The sequence below is a fragment of the Nyctereutes procyonoides genome, unplaced genomic scaffold (assembly GCF_905146905.1).
Source record: "Nyctereutes procyonoides isolate TBG_1078 unplaced genomic scaffold, NYPRO_anot_genome, whole genome shotgun sequence".
NCBI lineage: Eukaryota > Metazoa > Chordata > Mammalia > Carnivora > Canidae > Nyctereutes > Nyctereutes procyonoides.
In genome coordinates this window covers 2,466,221-2,488,088 of record NW_026575157.1, presented here as the reverse complement: position 1 = coordinate 2,488,088, position 21,868 = coordinate 2,466,221, and the positions used below count along the sequence as shown (strand labels likewise).

The 21,868-nt window shown below is 36.0% G+C and overlaps 1 pseudogene; it reads left to right on the top strand.

Moving 5' to 3' along the window:
- Positions 1–18,517: 18,517 nt before the first annotated feature.
- LOC129502306 (nuclear ubiquitous casein and cyclin-dependent kinase substrate 1-like) lies at positions 18,518–19,278 on the top strand (annotated as a pseudogene).
- Positions 19,279–21,868: the final 2,590 nt, after the last annotated feature.

Here is a 21,868-nt window from a genome sequence, read left to right as displayed (position 1 = left end):
TAATGGACAGGCCTCTTTGGATTCTGAAGGCAGCAGATTTAGCAATTTGGAGTACCGTTTCAGCCCATTTACAAGGTGATATAAAAGCTTGCTGGTATTAAGTGGACTCTAGAGCAAGAAAGGGGTCTGTAGCAGAAAAATATATATTTGGTGCATATATATTTTTGGAAACCAGTTTGTAACAGTGGTTACTATTAGAGACCAAGACTGGAGGGCTAAAATAAAGGGTTGTAGTTGTTGTTGTTCTTGTTTTTTTTTTTTTACTTATTAATCTTTGAACTTTAAAAGTAATTAGTCTATTTTTCTCTTATAGAGTCAATCAGAACAGAATTATTCAGCTCCCCAAATTTAGATTGTATCTGTTGCTTGCTTACTGGTACAACCTCCCTGATTTAATTCATCCAGGGCAAAGATATATTTCAGATGTTAGAAAAACTTTTATACCCACTCCCCCACAGTTTGATATTTTGATTCCAATTTTTCTTTTTTCATTTTATCAGACATTCTTATTTCCACTCTGAGTTTCCTACCCGCAGGGATTTTATTTATTTATGAGCTCCTGTGTATTTGCTGCATGATTCACTGTCACTGGTTTTCATTTTTCCATCTGAGCTAATCTGTACATGAATATAGGTCATGTGGATTTAACTTCTTTAGCAGTGAGGAGATCGATTGCAATGCCGTCATAATGTCTTTTCCTCCATGGAATTTGTGTGTATTTTGAATGACTGCACCTGCCCACAGTGGGGGTGAGGGATGTCTTTGCAGGGGCTTTGGGGTTATTACTCATGACTCTCTGCAGGATGAGAAGTGCTGAGGGGAGTTGTCAAAGTGGCAGGAGAGCATGTGGCAGCTCTCTGTGGTTGGGGGCTGGCAGAGAGTGTGCAATCCATTTACAGACCAACACCAGATCCTCATCTACTTGACCTTACTGACACCTTGTTATTCCAGGTTCCCATCTTTAAAAATTATGTACATTTGATGTCTATGATCTCACTCCTCCTGTCTCTTTTCTCTGTTACTTAAATTGTTATTCCCTGTCTTCTGTGTTTCAACTAAGCCCATTAATTTCCCTCTATAGAAAGAGTAATACTCTATCACCCTAACTATCTCAGAAAAGGAAATGCTAAGGTGAAACAGAGCTGAGAGTAGAGGAGGAAAATTTGATGGACTTTGAAGGCAGAGCAATATCCAAAACCTCTGAGTTTAACGTTATATATGTCGTTGGGTTTTCAATGATCATAACAGTAATTAATCACTTGGCAGAAAATCTTGCAAGGAAGGATTATAAATTATTGAATCAGGAACCGATTTTAGTTGCTATTTAGTCTATTTACTTCACAGATAAGAAAAGGCATGTAGCAGTCTTCATCTATGGCCACACAGTCCTACAAGGAAGAAGTTCTGTAATCTGGAGCATACATTATTTGGACTGAAGCTGGCCTAGCAGCTGTGAGGTCAGGCTCTCAGAGTGACCTTTGGTGTCTATGGTACACAGGCCACTGAGGCAGAGACAGTCCAGTATCCTGGAGGCAGGGTCAGAAAACCCTTCCCAGTCCACTTTTAGGGGCCCTGCGCTGCTTGTTTGTCCACACTTTCCCTGGAACTTTATGGTCGATCATGACACTAGGCCTCATCTTCCCAGATTTCATCCTGAGACTAAAGAAAGCATACTATGCCACACAAAATTTTTCTGACTCTGCATTGGAGAGTCTTGTTTTTCTTCAGACTTCCATCTTTGGGGTAAGTGGAGCAGAGAAAGAAAAAGAGAGAAAAGACAAGAAAAGAAGACCCTTGGTTCATGGGAAGCTCATTCTCAGGGTATGCCCATAAAGAAGTTATATGAAAATTATCCAAAGGACTTTTTCAAACTATATATAATTTTCTCAGAGTTGAGCTCTATTGTCCTCCAATAATGTTTCTCAACCTTGGCTGTATATTAGATGAATCCAGAGAGTTCTAAAAGAAAACCTATGGCCAGTCTCCACCCCAGACGAATTAAATCAGATGCCCTCAGGATGAGATCCAGACATCAGTGTTTCCTATCAAAGAGATTATTGTGTAACCAGAGTTGAGAATTCGAGAACCTCTTTCTGGAGGTTCCATTGAAAATCCATTCCATTGAAAATCCCAGCCATTTTGAGCCATGATTACTAATTGAAGAAAGTTGAAGCAGAAGAAAATCTAGAACCATAACTCTCTCTCGTTAAGGATGGGGCAAGAGTCTGACTTGGAGCTTACATGATGATGACCGGAAGATAGAATTAAAAATATAATTTACCTCATTATCACTATTATTGCAAAGCAATATTAATGAGTAACTATTTCTCTCACATTTGCCAGAAATAAGTATTTTTCCATTTCATTTTAATAGCTAGATTCACTTCTGTGAGAAAGTGCTATCTTTACAAGTGAAAATTTTGGTTTCTTGAGGTTAACATCACTATTGGCATTAAGTGATATAAATGAAAAATTGTAATGAATTTAAAGAAACAGGGAAGCCATGCTATTTTAAAATTTATACAAAATGCAAAATCCACACAGTTCAAATTTATAGTTGCATATAAAAATAGGATTACTTAAAAGGTACTTCTTTATATTATGTTGAAGTACCTCATAATGTAGAGAAACTACTTTGTGTAAAGGGGAAAATGTACAAACAGGTGCTAATAACTTAGATGAGGCTCATCTTTAAAAATATTTTCTAAAAACATAAAATTGGAAAACATATTTCTAAAATTTAGAATAGAAAATGATCAAGAGATAAAAATTATGTTTTCTGGATGTTACTCTTTGTTTCTATTTTTTGAAGTGGGATTTGGCAGTCTCTCTCATATGTGATCCCACATATACCAGAGGTTCAAAAACTGAGGACAATTTTGTGCTCTCCCCAGCAGACACTTGGCAATAGCTGGAGATAGTTTTGATTTTCACACCTGAGGGAAGATGGAACTACTGGCATTTTGTAGGCAGAAGCCATTACATGCTGCTAAATATCCCACAATGTGGGCAGCGTCTCAAAGAGACAATGATCTGGCCAAAGTGTCAATAGCACTGAGGCTTAACTGTTTTGAACTAACCTGTTAAAAACTTCATATTTTCTTTAAAAAGCCAATAAATTTTTGATATTGCAATCAATAATGTAATTTAATAACTATTTATAAATGTCAAAGTATCAACTTGAATTTCTAAAATAAGGCCTATACTTTGTGGAAAGTAAAACAGAAATATATCAAACATCTCCCAGAACATCCATATCTTGTTTGTTATTGTCGTAAGTCACCTGTGTAGTCCCTCTTCACTGGTAGAAACGAGGAAGGTGCATATTCTGTATGATGACTGCTGTGAATGAGCTTTCTCAACAGACATTCCAAACCCTAACCCCCTTTTAGTATATGCAACAAACAAAAATCAACAACAAACTACAGTTCCTAGGTGGAATTTATAGTCGTGTAGTTCTGGATGTGATTGTATATATATAAATTTCTAGATGTAATTTATATATGCATAGTTATATATGTGTGTGTATATTTCTATAGGTGCTGTAAGTCCTTTGATTTGATGAACTAGGACAAAATTTTTATTTCAAACTAAGTCATATGGCTAGGGAATCAGGATACCAGAAGTCCATTTTACTGGTGCAGCTATTGGCAGATGTAGTGTGGCCCTGGAGCTGGCAGCTGTTGTAGCATCATCCTCTTGATGTCATATGCAGTTTCCTGCTCTTACAGCTTCTGGACAGTGGCAGGGACAGCAGCTCCCTTAACCCAGTTCTGCAGTGTAGCTTTCTGAATGATTCCTGAAAACCTCATCAAGAGTCAGGGTCTTCAGCACTCCTAATGATCTTGTGTGGCATTTAACGTTCTCAAGTAAATCCCTTCTGGTTATATTGACTAGAGTAGATTCTTTTCTCTGCAACAGGACACTGACTGATACAGACATAACGAAAAGACAGGGTAGGGAAGAAAAACTCATTTGATGTGCCCACAGAGAACCAATACTTGACTCTTCAACCTTGGAACCTCATTCTCAGCCTTGAAATGATGCCTGTGGGAGGAACACGGCACATTACCATTATTTATATTATCTCACATAAATTACAAACACAAGTGATTACTTTGCTTTCTGTTTTTATTCTCTAGTTGTTGTTGTTTTTGTTTTTTAAAACTATTCAGAAACCATCTGGCCTCACCTCATATCCAGAAGAAGTGAAATTCTTTCAGTGGTTCAAAAAAGGTTTATGGAGAAAGAAAATCCCACTTGTTATATTGTGAGAGAGCATAGTGCAAATAAGGCAGCCCATGTTTTTGTAGTTGAATATTAAATTGTATTAACATATGATATCATAGTGAAAGTAATGTGCTTAGAGAAAAGACTTTAAAATGCTATTCTGTCTTCATAATTCTGAAAAAAAAAAGGCAATTAAGGAATGATGACCTGGCATGTTTATCTACAAAATATTTTGTAGAAAATATTTTCCTTGCTTTTATAAAATGAGTATTATAATTTTTCCAAATGTATAATTGTATAATTATACATAAATTATAAATTTTCAAATTTATTATTTTTATTTTTTTACATTCAATTCAATTTTTTCTTCTTCCTTCTCTTCTTCCTTCATGGTCATTTTTAGCTTTGGGATCCTTCCTTATTTGCCTTCCTTATTTTACTCAGTTATCTAATTAGTCCATATGTGTTTGTTGAGCACTTGCTGCCCTCTGAGTACTGTGCTTAGGTTCTGGGAATAAAGAAATAACTCTCTACTTCTCTATAAGCTTTCAAGGTGGTGGGTATGGGTTATAAAAGAAAAGTAAGGGATCCCTGGGTGGCGCAGCGGTTTGGCGCTTGCCTTTGGCCCAGGGCGCGATCCTGGAGACCCAGGATCAAATCCCACGTATCCCACGTCAGGCTCCCGGTGCATGGAACCTGCTTCTCCCTCTGCCTGTGTCTCTGCCTCTCTCTCTCTATCTCTCTGTGACTATCATAAATAAATAAAAATTAAAAACAAAAGAAAAGTAAGCACCAAAATAAATGTGAAATTGTATATTATACTATTTATGGTGAGCACTGGGAGAGAAAAGAACTATTTATAAGAAAGAATAGCAGGCTAATTTAGACTGAGTCAGTGGGGAGCCATCTGAGGAAGTGACATTTGAGTTAAGGACTCAACCATGAAAAGGAATTATCCAGGTTAAAATGCAAGAAACAGGATTTCAGAGCAATACTAAAAAGTCAGTGAAGGAAAGAATGGCTTAAAGATCATGTGAAAGAGACAGGTGGAGGCCAGGAGACGCAAAGAGTTGGAGTAGCAGTAAAAAGTTTGGATTTCAGGGCACCTGCGTGGCTCAGCGGTTGAGTGTCTGCCTTTGGCTCAGGTCCTGATCCCAGGGTCCTGGGTTCAAGTCCCACATCAGGCTCTCCCTCTGTCTATGTCTCTGCCTCTCTCTCATGAATAAATAAATAAAATCTTTTAAAACAAGAGTTTGGATTTCAGCTTAAGTGTAAAAGAAAACCACTGAAGGATTTTTTTTTTGGGGTGGTGGTGGTGAGACATCATACTGGCATGTTGAAAGACGACAGGTTAATGTGTCAGAATGGACTGGATCGGGTAAGAGGGGTAGGAGGCAGGCCTGGTTAGGGGTTATTTGGGTAGCTCAGGTGGATCAGGAGAATGCAGGAGAGCTGTAGTGAGGAAGATGGACCAAAGAGGGAAATTTGGACAGAGGTACAAACACACAGAGGCAAAGACCACATAAAGATGGAGGCAAAGATAAGCACAGGGCAAGGACCAACTAGGATTGCTGGCAAACACCAGAAGCTAGTAGAGACAAGGAAGGATTCTCTCCTACAGGTTTTAAAAGGAATAAACCCTGCTGTCATCTTGATCTTAGATATTGACCTCCATCATTGCCAAAGAATAAATGTATGTTGCTTAAGCTCCCTGGCTTGTGATTCTTTGTTATAGAAGTCCTAGGAAACTAATACGGTGAGGGAGAAAGAAGCATTATGAATTTGCAAAATACAACTGACTTTTGGTCCATGAATAGTTTGTATAAGTTTCCCATTTTATGAAGTTTTCACAGAACATTTAAATTTATTTTAATTTTCCCCTTCCTGAATTCCTCTAGCCCCTAGGATTTGTCCTGCTTTTTTTGGCACTCCTTTGAGATGATGAAAGGCTATTATCATCCTGTCTTATGATAGAGACTGGGGAGAAGACAAAGACCATTAAACCAGCATTTTATCTTCAAATTCTTTCAATCATAAACGTTTAAGCATCAGTGTATGTATACCATTGAAGGTAGGGCTACTAATTCTCAGAATTCGTAAGTACACTCAGTAGGGCTGGGTACATACCATGTAACAAATTATTTTAAAGGCAATAATGCTGTGTAGTGTTGTACAAACATTTAAAACTAAGAGGTATCAAAATGGCAATTATAAATAAGCTTTGGATTAAAAAACCCTGAATTATTCATATCTCCATTGCTTACTGGCTGTATGATTACATGATATTAATTTCTACCTTTACTTTTTATGAGAATTAAATGAGTATTTGAACTATTTATTACAGTGTCAGGCATATGGGAAACACTAAAATAGATGGTGTCTTTTATTAATATTATGAATATTTCTATTTGTTGAATGGAATTGAAATAATAGTGTAATAGTGAAGGACTGTGATAGCACTAATAAATATGCAAAATGTCTCTGGTGCTGACTGAAGTTAGGATGACATCTTCAATATAATCCTCTAACTTTGCAGTTGGTCTATTGTGGATTCTTCCAATTATGTGTTTGTCAAAAGTGTCTGGGTGGTAACTATGTCTGAATGAATTTCTGAATACCTCAATGAGTTGGTCTCATCCCACAATAATTCCTTTAGGAACTTCTTTTATCTTTTCCTTATTCTTTACTATATCTTACTACTTATTTATTATTTACTACACTGCACATTTGCTCAGATTATTTATAAGTTGGTTACCAGTTTAATGTTACATTTTCCTATACCTTGTCCCAATCCAGGTTTTCTGTTTATTACATTATTAGCATTACATTTATCTTGTTTGTTTTTATTTTTCCCATTCAAAACAAAATAAAATCTTCTCTGCTGCTTACATACGATTTCTTTCTTTATTCTGTGAAATATTACAGCATTCACTCATGAATTTATCTTATGTATTATATCATTTCTCTACACTATCACTTTATTTTTTTCTCTCCCATAGCACTGGTCAATACATGTTAATGACAAAATAACATATTTCATGCTAATTGGTTTTAAAGACACCTATGGAATGTTATATAAAGGAATTCTCCAAAGAACTCATGGAGTTAAAATATCAACAGAAATGATGGACATGTTAATTAGCTTGATAGTGATGATCATTTCACAATGTATACATATATCAGAACATCATGTTTTACACCATAAATAAATACAACTTTTACTTGTTAATTGTACCTCAATGAAGCTAAGAAAAAAAGAAAAGAAATGCTGACTTAGTTGCTTTAAAACTTTAATGCTTTTTCTAAGTATTTATATGCATTGCCTATAGAGTACTATGGAGATTTTGTTTTCATCCTCAAAAAGAAAGTGTCAATGTAATCTAACAAGTTTTAATCTGTTTTCCATGGTATAAAAGTTTCATAGTCCCCTATTGAGAACCTTTGTGTTTTTTTTCCCTTCAATGTCTTGCTTTTATAAACAATCACAAAACTAACATCCTTGTATATGTCTCCTGGAGAAAATATAGAAGTTTTCCACGAGAGTATAAGATGAATTAAACATGAGGTATTACAGAGTTTTGGTTTGGTAGTATCTGGCTAATTTTAAGAGATAGTATCAAAGAGTTCCCAAAGTGGCTCTTACCAATCTATTCTCTCATCAGCAATGTATGGATGCTTATTTTCTCTACAACTTCCTTTAAGACTTGATATTATCAAGCTTTTAAAAGGTCTTGTTCACTTAATTTGCAAGATCCTGATTACCAAGAATTATTTGCCTATTTTCATGTATACTTATGCTTTTCTGTTACTTCCATGTTAGTACACTTGGATCATTTTTGGTTTTGGCCTTTTGCCATTTTCATACTAATCTATAGGACATCTTAAGGTCTGTCCAGCTTAGAGTGTCTTATCTGGACCTGTGCTATTCCACCAATTATTTATTTCTGGTGTACAAAATGGTAGGTGGAGAAACTGAAAGTCAGTGGGCCCAGTAATTTTATGACTATTCAACCTCATTTAAGAAAAATACTTAACGTCTTATTTATATATTAAAATTTCATTTTCCTGATAATTCATTTTTTTATTGTATTCTATAAATGCATTTGTCTGTTAAAGATCAAAAATAGAAAAAAATGACTCTTTGCTACAGAGAATTTGAGAACTACTGATTTTTGAAATTTTAGCATCATATATATTGCAGATATTCTTCTTCTATCTTTACTTATCATTTAACTTTATTAATGCTATATTAGTGGAATTCATGCTATTGATTCTGGTTTAGTCTGTGTATCAATATTTTTATTTATAACTTCCTTTTTTTTCTCTTATACACCCTAGCCTACACTTGAGAAAGCATAGTCTTATAATATTTTGTTTTATGTTTTTCTTGATTCCACCTAAAATTTATATTTATGATAAGCCTAAGGTGAGAGCTAGCTTATTTGTCCAAATATTCAATTAATTTTCCAAGACCATTTGTGGAATAATGTTTCTTTTCTTCACCGATATGTAGTGCCTTCTTTTTCAAATACTTAATTAAGAGTCTCTTTCTGAATGTTTTATTTAGTTTTATAGATTTCATTTTCTATTCTTGCATAAATATCACAGTTCTTTTAAAAGTATATTTGACATTTGGTGGTACAGATTGTCCTTTTTGTTCATTTCCAGATGCCTACAAATTTATCTTTTATATGAAATTTAGAATCAGCCTGCAGAATTCTATTAAATTCTATTAGATATTGATTTTATTGATTTACATTGTAATGACTTTTTATATTAGTTAAGAAAAAACTATGTTGAGATTTGCCATCAGTGAAGATGTTATATTTCTTTATTTATTAAGGAGTAATTATGCCATTGTGTATGCTTTTATAATTTTCTCTTTAGAGGTCAAAATATGTTCTTTCAATTTTTATTTATTTTTTATTTTTTATTTTTTCGAAGAGAAACTCTGAGTTTTTTTTTATGTGCCCCTCTTCTTTTTTTTTAATTTTTACTTATTTATTCATGAGAGACACACACAGAGAGAGACACAGAGAAGCAGAAACAGAGGCGCAGAGGGAGAAGCAGGCTCCATGCAGGGAGGCTGACGTGGGACTCGATCCCGGGACTCCAGGATCACACCCCAGGCTGAAGGCAGACGCTCAACCACTGAGCCACCCAGGGATCCCCTCTTTCAATTTTTAAATATCTCTTCTATTCCATCTTTAAATATGCTTTTTTCATTTTTTATATTTTATTTAAGCCTTTTCTTATTTTCCCCAAATCCCTTATCTAACATTTTGTTATTAACCTAATTTTTTTCATATAATCCAGTTTTAACTTTTGTTGGTCATGTTTGAATTTTTATTTTCATAAGTTTTAGCATATTTTTAAATTTTGTTTTCTGAAAATTTACTCTGAAATTTTTCTGCTGTCATAAGTTGAATACTCATCTTTCTTATGAAGTATATTCTTAAGCACTTTATACTTATTATTATTACTGTGAACATGATTGTTTTTTACTTATATTGGGAGGATTTAGAAAAGCTATTATTATTTATACATTATACTTTAATCCTCATACATTGCTAAACTCACTTATTGGTTCTAACTATTATAAAGATACTAGTTTTCCCCTCTAATATATATTAGTAATATATATATATATATATATATATATATATATATATAAATTATCTTCCAATTTCATTTCCTTTCTTGCTTTATTGCATTGGCTAAGACCTTTAATATTATGATAGATAGTAGTGGTGATAGCAGAAATTATCATTGTGTTTCTGATTTTAGTAGGAAAATGTATAATATTTTCCATTAGCTGTTTCCAGCACGATGTGCATCTTGGACTTCTAATAAATATTCACTATCAGAATAACAGAATTTTATCTCCTTAATTTGCCAGATTTTTATTTGTTTTTTTTTGTTTCTTTTACTTGAAAGATTATTGAATTTTAACTATTTTTTTGCTTTAATAGTGAATATAACTTTTATGCATAAAATAATTTTCTTAATTTTTTAAAAAATATTTTATTTATTCATGAGAGACACAGAGAGACAGAGGCCAAAACATGGGTAGAGGGAGAAGCAGGCTCCTCACGAGGAGCCTGATGTGGGACTCGATCCCAGCACCCTGGGATCACCACCTGAGCCAAAGGTAGATGCTCAAACACTGAGCCACCCAAGTGCCCAATTTTCTTAAATTTTACTTTTGGGGCCTTCCATTGTGGCTTTACATGTGGTCATTCTTTGTAAATACTGTACATGCATTTCAACTGGATGTGTATTGCCTTTTGAATGCCGTAATGTTTACTTTTTATGTTACTTAAATTCTCCCTAGTCTTGTAAATTTATTTTATCTGCTAGTTTCTGGAAAAAAGAATGCTAACTTTCCCATGATGATTGTCAAAATGTTAGCTTCTTCTTTTGTGAGGTTCAGAAAGTTCCAAATTTTTAAGTCTTTTTCTTGGGTGGATCATTTCTTTTTCAACATGAAATATCCCACTTTGTATTTTCTAATGATCTTAATGTTACATTTCAGTTTCCTGACATTATGATGATACATTATTCTTACAAAGACTTAAAAAGCGAAACTCAGCTCAGGTAAATCAATTCCAGGAGAGGCATTACCAGTGTAGTAGTACTCAGACTTCAGAAAATGTAGCTGGTGATTAACTAAAAATAAAGGGATGTAAGAAAGATAAAAATGTGATAAGCATTTGCATTAGTAAAACATAAAATCAGTTTTCAGGACCAACTGAAAGAAGGCTAATGAGTTTAATTTTGTTGATATGAAGATTGTGGCAAAGATATTTCTATTAGGTCTTTGCAAATGGAGTTTTAGAACTCAAATTCACCCAGGTAAAATGCACATGATAATTTCTTGAATTCTTTTCAAGAACTCAGTTATCATCTGGGAATTCAACAATCCATCTTTTCCCCTTCCCCTTCACTTCTCTAGCATTTATATAAAGTGTTTGGGATATAGTAAGACCTCAATAAAGGCATGTTAACTTGGACTAGGAGAGAGGCAGCTTTCCAATTCATACCTAGCTTTATTAGTACTCCTTTTCTTTGTAATATATCCCAGCTCCGCTTGGTTTAAGCAACTCAGGAAGAAGGGAAATTATTAAAAGATTTTCATGGTCTGCAGTGAAGCAGCTTTTCTAGTTTTTAATGCAGCAAAGAGGTCTAAGAGAGAATGTAGAGGGAGATAAAGCAGGAACAGAAACCAGATGGCAGTATGTAAGAAACTACAAAAAGAAAACATATGCTTTGGATGTAAAATCTTTCAAATAATTTTGTCAGCAAATAATTCTTGTCTTTCCAATAAATTTGTCAGCAAATAATTCTATCAGCAGGAGGAAGGTAGCTATTGGGAGCCATAGGTCAAGTGACGTTTGTTTTCAAGGAAAATAGCGGGAGGAAGAGTGCTGAACATACACTAACAGAGTTAGAAATTGAAAGCTTGGGGACAGAATTTTAAAATGTATAAATGGAAGAATGATTTAAATAGAGCTCAGAGAGGAGAGCAGAAAGCCAAGGATTAAATCCTGGGAAGGGGCAAAAGAAGGTCCCTTCAAGATCATAGAGGAAAAGCAGTGAGGTGTGTGGGGAACCAAGATAACTTAAACACTCTCGAGGGCAGAAACTGGCATTCACGTCATCGGAGAAAAACAATTCGATGTGTTGTAAGCAGATGCAATTCTCAGGGTCAGACAAAATTCTAACAGTCTCTTCCCTTTCTTTATTCCTTTTCAATTTAGAATCCCCCGACACAACCCTTGCTCACATACTCTGTGCCCTGATAGTGATTTGCTCATACAGAGTTCTGTATTTCATCTCCTCATGCATCTGAGTCAACTTTCAGACAAGGAGGAGCCCCTCAGCACAGACTAAGCTGTAGTGCAGTGTTTTTGGAGTCTAGGCCAAGATCTGGGAAGAGGCTAGACTATAGAGATTGAAGCCAATCAAATGAGAGGAAACTTACAGGGGAGTAATTTATAGCCAAGTCTCAGACCAGCCAACTCAGTCACTGTTCAGAAAAAGCCATACAAAGCGAATTAAAAAGCCAAGAGAAGAGAGGGAGAGTCTTTAAATGGGGGACTAAGGAAAGACTCTGAGTGAAAAAAGGACTAGTTGCTTTTTATAGGACACTTCAGGCCTACAGTATGGCACACAAGGAGTTGCTAAAAGCTTAGACTCTGACCTGTTTCCCTACTGTGTTTTTGCTCCAAAATTGTCTGTTTAACCCTGCTTCTCCCCAGTTATCTCAGCTTTGTATTAAAAACAACGATGATGACAACAAAAATAGGGATATCTAATTAGAATTTATAGTAGATTTAACCTCCATAAGTAATAATTTGTAAGTTTAGAAGGAGTGGTTTGTTTTCCCCCCAAACCTAAATGAATCTGTAATCAGTAGAATGTGTTGAAGGAAGTGAGCAAAAACCTGGCCTGACTGTTGGTAAATTGGACCAGTTAACTTGTGGCTTCAATTTAACTATGTTTGAATCAGAAATCTGTATTTTATTAGGCTGAGCCTTTCCTAAATTTGCATTTTCTTTAGTTTCCTTTACTTTTTTTTTTTTTCCTTTACTTTCTCCTTAGGTCTTAGTTAAAGTAATTTTCAAATTTTACCTTTTCTTTGTTAAGAAAGCAGCAAGATGGGAAAGGAGTTCTTGTCCATTTCTGGGTCTTGCCTCAAGGAGACAATATGGTGTCCCTGGAGGCTAAAATAGAGACAAAAGAGAACCAAGAGGGAGATGTAAATCCTAGGAAGAGAAAAATCATTCACACAGCCATGGTTTTTGTCTGCGATGATCTCTGTCTTAATCTACTCATGCAGCTATAACAGAATACTATACACTGGGTGCCTTATAAACAACAATAACTTATTTCTCACAGATTGGGAGGCTGGGAAGTCCAAGATCAAGGCACTGGCAGATTGGCCGGTGAGATTTTGCTTCCTGGTTCATATATGGTTGTCTTTTCAATGTCTCTCTATGTGTGTCCATTTGTGGAGGGCAAGGGCAATGTCTTTTTTAAGGATTCCATTCATGAGGACTCTATCCCTATGACCTACTCACTTCCCAGAGGCCTCATCTCCAAATACTACCACATTGGATGCTAGCTTTCAACATAAGAAGTTTGTGGGGACACAGTCTATAACAATCTTCCATATAGACTTTTCTTTTTTTTCATAGACTTTTTCTGTATTTATGTCTAAAAGCTAGTTTGTTTGTTTTTTTACTATTTTAAGAACCCTGCAGCATAGATTCACTAAAACAGTTTTCAAGATAGGGACTCAAAATCTCCATATTTATCAAGTTCTTCCATAATGCTTAAACTTCCAGGAAAGCATACTCAACATGACAGTGAAATAAAACTCTATTCTTGATGAGTCTTATTTTGTTTTTGAGCTTTCATTAAACTCTTTGAGGATTGAAAAGGATTCAACTTGAAGAATATGACTTCAGCTATTTCATGAGGGCTAGGAATTTCCCAAATGAAAAATATCTCCCCAACTATTGCATCACTGATGGAACAATTTTCAACAGTTGATTTTATTCTTCCATATTAATTTTATTAATGTTCTTACAAATATTAAGAAGTTCATGTAAGTTAATTAACTAGCTAGCTATCTGCTGTGACCTACTAGGCAGAGGAAACCTGAGATTCCTATGCTTAGTATATAGTGGATGCTCACCAAATAGTTATCTGCTGACTGACAAGAAACAAAATATTTTAAAAGGAGGAAAAGAAGACAACATTGAGTTACATGGTCATTAAAAACAACCCACTTATGATTTGGCTTTGACCTGCCCAGAAATATTCCAATGTGTTGCCTCTTAGTGACTTCCCAACATTTAATAAGAATGTTATTCTTATAACATTATTAAATTTGTAATAAATTTAAATTTATTTATTAAATTTATTAAATTTTTAAATTTCTTGAGGTATAATTTTATACAGGGAAATAGACTCATCTTAAGTATAGAGTATGTGACAAATGCATGTGCTTATGCTACTCACACCCCTCTCAGGGTAGAATATTTTCAACACCCCAGGAACTTTCTTCCTTTCCTTCCTGAGTCAATTAAACCCTCAGATGCAACTCTTGTCTAATTGCTATCGTGACATTAGTTTTGTCATAAAAATTCATGTAAGTGGGGAACATTTTTGGAACCATCCAAGTTCTTAAGTGGAATCATCCAAGTTCTTTGATCATTCTTTTTATTACTGAGTAGTAATCCATTGTAAGAATACAGCATGTTTATCTATTTTACTACTGATGGATATCTGTGTTATTTCCAGCTTTGAGCCATTATGAATAAATATGAATATTTATAAAGAAATCTTTTGTTTGACACATATTTTGCTTTATTGGGCAAATACCAAGGAATGGGATTGCTAAATTAAAGGATAGATCTCTGTTTAACTTTGTAAGAAATAGCCAGTTTTCCACCAGCAATGTATGAGAATTTTGGTTCCTCCAAAATGTCAGTACTTCAGATTGTCAAACATTCTAATTATAACCATTTTAGTTTGTGAAGTGATACTTCATTGTGTTTTGAATTTGCATTTCCTTGATGACTAATGATACAGAGCATTTTTTTGTGTGTGTTTATTTGCCTTTTGTATATCTTCCTTATTTTCCTTTGTATGGGGTTTATTCAAGTCTTATGCTCATTTAAAATTTTTTGGTTCTTTTATTGTTGTTAATTAATTGTAAAAGATCTATATATATTTTGGACACTATTCTTTTGCCAGATGTAAGTGTTCTGAATATCTTTCCTAGGCTGTGGCTTGCCTTTTTTCCACTTTTTTAAACAGGTATTTTTGGACGAGCAGCTGTTTTAATTTTGATGGCATCCAATTTATCCTTTTTTTTTTTTGGTAGTTCATGCATTTTGTGTTCTATCTAAGAAAGTTAAAGGGGTAGGAGAGATTCTCCAACAATTTCTTCTATAAGCTTTATGATTTTGGTGTGTATTTTCAGACCTATCCTCCATCTCAGATTTTCTTTTTTGTATGTAGTAAAATAGTGGTTAGGAATGATGGTCTCTTTTTTCCTTATGAATGTTGCCTGTTTTAGCATCTTTTGGCAGGAAGATTTTTATTCTTCACTGTATTGCATTTAATGTCTTTGTTGAAAATTATTTAATTGAGTGTATGTATTAGGACTATTTCTAAGTCTCTTTAGTTTCTTTGAATTTATTTGTTCATCCTTACACAAATCTAAATTGTCTTGATTAATACATCTTATTCTAAATCTTGAAGTCATGTAATATAAATTCTTCAAATTTGCCTTTGTCAGAATTGTTTTAGACCATCTAGATACTTATTATTTACATATATAATTTAGAACCACTTTCCCAAGTTCTACAAAAAAAATTGCAAGAAAAATTTAATGGAATCACATCGATCCAAAGGACACTATGGGATATCTTAGCAGTATTGACCCATGCAATATTTAATTTAATATCTATGTTAACTTATTTAGATATTCTTTATTGTCTTTTCATCAAAATTTTTATATTTTTCTGTGTATGGGAGTTACAGATCCAACTCTGAGACAGATTAGCTTGCAGAAAGTTTATAGCAGAGTGTTCTCTTGGGATCTAAACCTACTTACGGTGAAAGTGGTGCAAGTGGGATTAGTTAGGAGAAGTTGGGTTAAAATGCAGTTACAACAAACGCACCAGCTTGTCAGATGGGAATATCAAAATCTGGGATAGACCTTCAAAGTTGAGTTGAACTGAAGTAAATTGACCCGACTTTTAAGGCCCTTATCAATCAGTTGTTTGTTTCAGGTTGTACTAGGAGGACATGTAGCCTTGAATGAGTTTGCTCTTTCTAGCTGAGAGCAGTTTGCAGAGAGAGCTTACATCTGACAGCTATCTGCTAACAACACTTCCAGCAGCTAGGAGAATGATTCCTTCAGTACTAAAGGGCTGGTGTGCTGGGTTGCACAGGACTGAGTCCACTATAGTTCATCCTTTGTGCCACTTAAATCCACTTACTTCATAAAATTTCTGGGAACAGATCCATTAGGACTCTGATGGGCCTTCCCTGGCAAATGTGTCATAGGAAGTTTAGTGAGATGAACTGAAGCAGTCTCTTGGCCACAACTGATACTCATCATCTTCACCCTCTACCAGCCATTCTAGATTTCCCTCACCTTTGGCTAAAAACGAAACTCATTTAGAAAGTTTACTTAGTGGCATGATGAAGAACCTAATATCTGAGTGTACTGAGAGCCCTGGTCACCATACTGTTCTTTGGATGTGGCCGCTATACTTATTCATTAAGTAGTAAGGTTGTGCAAATGGGGCACCAAAAAACGTTGAAATATGCCATCTGAGTGTTAAATTTGTTCCTTTACTGTATAACAGTAGCTCTAGCTCCTTGTGATATTTGGGGACACTACTCCTCAGATCCGTGACACCTCCATGTTTTTGCCTTTTTCTGGGCACTTGAATTCAAAGTTCTCAGACAATTTCCAGAGAATAAAATCTATTGAGACTTTTTAGGGTAGCCGGTGACACAGGTGGCAAAGAATTGCACCAAGAGTTGAGCAATAAGCAGGACAGAGTTAGTCATTCTCCAAAGGAGGAGAGGGGCTAGATATCAAGAGATGTAGGCCCTGAGTTTCTGTTAGGCTGGGCCTTTTATGAGATTTTAAGGATGTGTGAGGGTTGAAGCTGTACCCATGGGGGAGGGTGGTTCTTGGCCAGGTAAAGCAGGAGGTGACAGGTTTTTCAAGGGGCTCTGTCCAGGGCTTGTCACATATGGGGGCTGTGGTTCAACTAGAGGCAAGTATGTTTTGTAGTTGTGGTCCATTTTCTGAGAATGTAGAGCACCATGATCTAGAAAAACAAAGAGGGCCAAATACAGACACCTACGAGTTTTGTCTGTAAGTTTGACTGGGGAGGGGCTTTTAATAGAACCTTTCAAGACTCTCGGTGGCACCAATTAGAAGAGTTAACCTGGGATGCCTGGGTGGCTCAGTGATTGAGCACCTGCCTTCAGTTTGGGGCATGTTCCTGGAGTCCTGGGATCCAGTCCCACATCAGGCTCCCTGCATGAAGTCTGCTTCTCTCTTTCTGTGTCTCTCATGAATAAATAAATAAAATCTTAAACAAAAAAAGAAGAGTTAACCTTTTGGAAAACCAGGATCTCCAAAGGTCTTTTATTGTAGTTAGTGTTGCCAGGACCAGAAGCACAAATTAAGAAAAGTGATGGTAACTAGGTAAATATTTTCACTTTTGCATTTTGATTTGTAGACCCATGATTTTTATTAGGTCAAGACATAGAACCATCAATTGGTTGCCAATTAAAGAATGTATATTGTATCCTTGAGGGTGGTATGCATCCTCACATATTGCCATATCTGAACTTGTGCCTCAGTTGCAACTTCAATAAGCAACTCTACTGAAAGGTCAGTTTGGCAGCTTCAGAGGATACTTTCCTCATGCACTGGACACTGAGGCGATGGGAAGCCTAGACGTGGAAGCCCCCAGGATTGCTAGTTAATATTTTTGTGTTAAAACTATTTTTCAGAATAAAGTGGTTTTGCTAACAAAAAAAATGGTGGTGATGTATGCATTAAGACCAGTGGGTTCCATTGTTGCTTGCACATTGCCATACTTCTCGCTATAAAATTAGTCATTTGGTTTGGGGCACTGTTTATGCTTGAAAATACAATACCCTGTAAGCACTTGGATATTGGAGCTAAGGTCCTATAAAGCAGAAAATATACAGAATGTATGTTGGCTTCAGTCATAATACATCACTGTCAGAGTGAAGAGGGTCTAACGTCAAATTGACACTGTCTATTTGGTTTCTTTTTCGAATGGTGCCATATCGGGAGTTGAACATTTTTCTGTGTTTCTGGTAGGTTGGATCTATCTATCTATCTATCTATCTATCTATCTATCTATCTATCATCTATCTATCTATCATCTATCTATCTATCCATCATCTATCATCTATCTATCTATCTATTAATTGGAATGTCTAGTCTACTAGCATTTAATGTAATTATAAGGGCAGGTTTGATTCATCCTTTTTGAAGAGATGGGGGAGCAGAGTTTAGGGGTGCATGGGGGCTCACCTGATTAAGGGGCCCTGAGCCAAGAAGTGGCAGAACTTGAGAAGCCAGCAGGTTGGGGTTTGGCAGCAGCAGTTCCATGGGCCAAAGTTGAAAGGCGACGTGCTGACCGCATGTAGGTGTGGGTGACAGGCCTGGTCTTTGGCTTCTTGATTCAATCCTATTTCAACAGAGAATATGTCTCTGCCTGTGAGAAATAGAAAGGTCATTGATTATTTGGTGCCAGGGATTTAATGATACTGAGAAGGTTTATGGAAGAGATTTAGGCCTTACAGCTAAGAAAATTCAGTCATTTCCTGGAGAAGCTAAAAATAAGAGGTGATAGGAAAGAATTCACAGGAAGATAGTGAAGACTCAGAATAAAAAGATGTGAAGACCAAGGATGATTCTCACTCAGCAGAGGCCAAGGATGATGAAAAAGAAGCCCATAAGAATGTGTGCAAGAAAGGGCAGGCAGCCTCTAAAACAGCTTCCAAACACAGAGAGATGCTCATGGAAGATGTGGGCAGTGGAGAAGAACAAGAGGAGGATGGGGCACAATTCCAGGAGAAAGATTCTAGCAGCAATTATGATTTCCTAATGGAAGATGATTATGGCACTGACTATGGCAGCTTGAAAAAGGAAAACAAAAAGATGGTTAAGAAGTCCAAACCTAAAAAAGAAAAAAAAAAAAAAAAGAAGAAGTCCAAACCTGAGAAAAAAGAAAAGAAAATGCCCAAACCAAGACTAACGGCTGCAGGGACGCTAGGCCTTGTGAAAGGCAAACGGAAAGTAGGTCACCTCACAGCTTCAGAGTCATCAAAGGAAAAGACTCGTCCTCCCAAAGAAGAAGAGGAGGAACCAGAAAACCCTCCAGAAAGAAAACCTCTGCAGACTCTCCACCTAAGAAATCAGGGGATGAAGGGTCTGAAGATGATGCCCAGTCTGGGGGAGTTTAAAAAAGTGATGATAATTTGTTTATTTATTTGAGGGAGAGAGAGAGAGAGGGCATGTGGGGGCAGCAGAGGGAGAGGGAGAGAGCTTCTCAAGCAGCCCCATGGGTTGAGTGCAGAGCTCAAAGTGGGGCTCACCAATCTGAGAACCAATCTTGAGCTGAAACCAAGAATGGGACACTTAACTGTGCCACCCAGGTCCCTCTTGGAGAGAGATTTTATTTTTAAAAAAGTAAAGGAAAAAAAGAAAATTTACCTATTTAGATAGAACATGATTTTGGCTATGGCTTGACTTAGGGCTTTCTGTGCTTTTTTTTTTTTTTTCTTGAAAATAACATCTCTTTCTCTCTTTTTAAGAAAACCTTTATATGTTTAATTACCTTTTTGTATATGGTGTTCTCTTTGCCATCACCCTGCTTCCCAATGAAATCTATGTCAAAGTGTTCCCCAGGTTGACTACCTCATCTTTTTATTTTTAATGGAAGATATACTACAGTCATAGAGAAATAAGATTTGGGTTGGATGGCATGGATATTTTTGATTTTTGCCAAATGGTAGCAAGTTGAACAGAATCAAAAAGCATAAAAGGATTTTAGTTAAAAATGATTGCTTCTTAGGATGCATGGGTAGCTCAGCAGTTAAGCATCTGCCCTCGGTTCAGGGCATGATCCCGGGTCGGGGATCCAGCCCCGCATGGGGCAACCTGCAAGGAGCCCACTTCTCCCTCTGTCTGTGTCTCTGCCTCTTTCTGTGTGTCTCATGAACAAACAAAGTATTTTTTTTTTTAAAGATTGCTTCTTTCTCTACCTGGACTTAAAAAAATCAGTTATCATCTAATACAAGTTTATATATCTATATACACAAGTATAGATGTCTAAAAAATATCATGATGTTAAACTTTCACTGATGGGGCCAGTCGGAGATAAAGAGGAATTCTGAATTGTTACCAAAAGTATTATATTTTTGACCTTGAGGGCAGGGCAGGGGATGGTGCTATCTGATCTTGTTTTTGTGGTTTTTATTATTTTTTAAAATTTCTTTTAAAAAATTATTTATTTATTCATGAGAGACACACAGAGACAGGCAGAGAGAGACATAGGCGGAGGGAGAAGCAGGGTCCTCATGTCGGGAACCCGATGTGGGATTTGATTCCAGAATCCCGGGATCAAATCCCCAGCCGAAGGCAGATGCTCAACCACTGAGCCACTCAGGCATGCCACATATTTTTTTCTTTTTTTAAATTTCATCAGTTGTTATCTCAGAGAGACCCTGAGCCAGTGACCTTTTTATTCTGCTATGGTCTTTAAAGAACATCTTAAAAAAGAAAAAAGAAAAAAAAAAAGGTGAGGACCACCAAAACTTAAATCACTTTCGTTTTTTAAAAGGATTTATTTATTGAGAGAGAGACAGCGAGAGATAATGTGCATGCATGCACACATGGGAGGGGCAGAGGGAGAGGGAGAGAATCCCATGCAGACTCCTGCTGAATGAGGAGCTCAAATTGGGGCTCAATCTCACAACTCTGAGATCATGACCTGAGCCCAAACCAAGAGTCAGAGCTCAACCGACTGTGGCATTCAGGTGCCCCAAAACTTAAATTTCCTTTTTCATTCTCTAATGGTTCATGTCTTTGAATATCTTCATCCATATCTTCATCCATCATCAAAATATGTTTATCCAAGAAATAGAATCTACTCTGTTTCTTGGATAAAATTTTACCAAGGGTCAAAAAACCCCCCAAACCTAGAATTTATTTTTTTATTTTTTAAAGATTTTATTTATTTATTCATGAGAGACACACACACACACACACAGAGGCAGAGACACAGGCAGAGGGAGAAGCAGGTCCATGCAGGGAGCCCGACGTGGGACTTGATCCTGGGACTCCAGGATCACGCCCTGGGTCAAAGGCATGCTAAACTGCTGAGCCACCCAGGGATCCCCCAAACCTAGAATTTAAATGGCAAGATCTATACAGCAGAGTAGATCTTTCTTAGCTAACAATGTCTAGGTTTTAAGCAAATAAAGTACTGCTTAATGTGAAACTCAATCAAAAAGGCTTGAGATCTTTCCTTAATGAAAACAGAAAATTGAAATTCTTATAAGCCATAAATGTGTATTCAGATCCCTCCCAAATAATATAATTATGATTATGATTGGGTTTAAATTTTTATCTTGCTATTGGTTTTCTATGGTACCATTTGTTCTTTCTTTTTTCCCCATCGTGTGGTATCACGGGCATCAGGAGTTTGCTGCTTCATTAAGTAAATTGCCTTTTGTCGGATTATACAACCACCATTATATATAGAAATCCACTTTATCTCTTATTGTATGTACATAAGTACATACAATTCCTTCCTTCATCTTTATTTTAAAAATAAGGTAAATCTTTAACTTATCACCCCCACCTCAAAGTAATATTCTGCACCTCATATTTAATGTAAAACATATTGACGATGCATTTGTCCTTACCTGCTTCTATTTTTGTGCTACTGTTTCATACCAATGCTTCTAAATATATTAGCAACTTCAAAATACATTGTTATTACTATTTAAACAGTGGTCTTTTAAAAATTAAGAAAGTGTAAAAGCACAC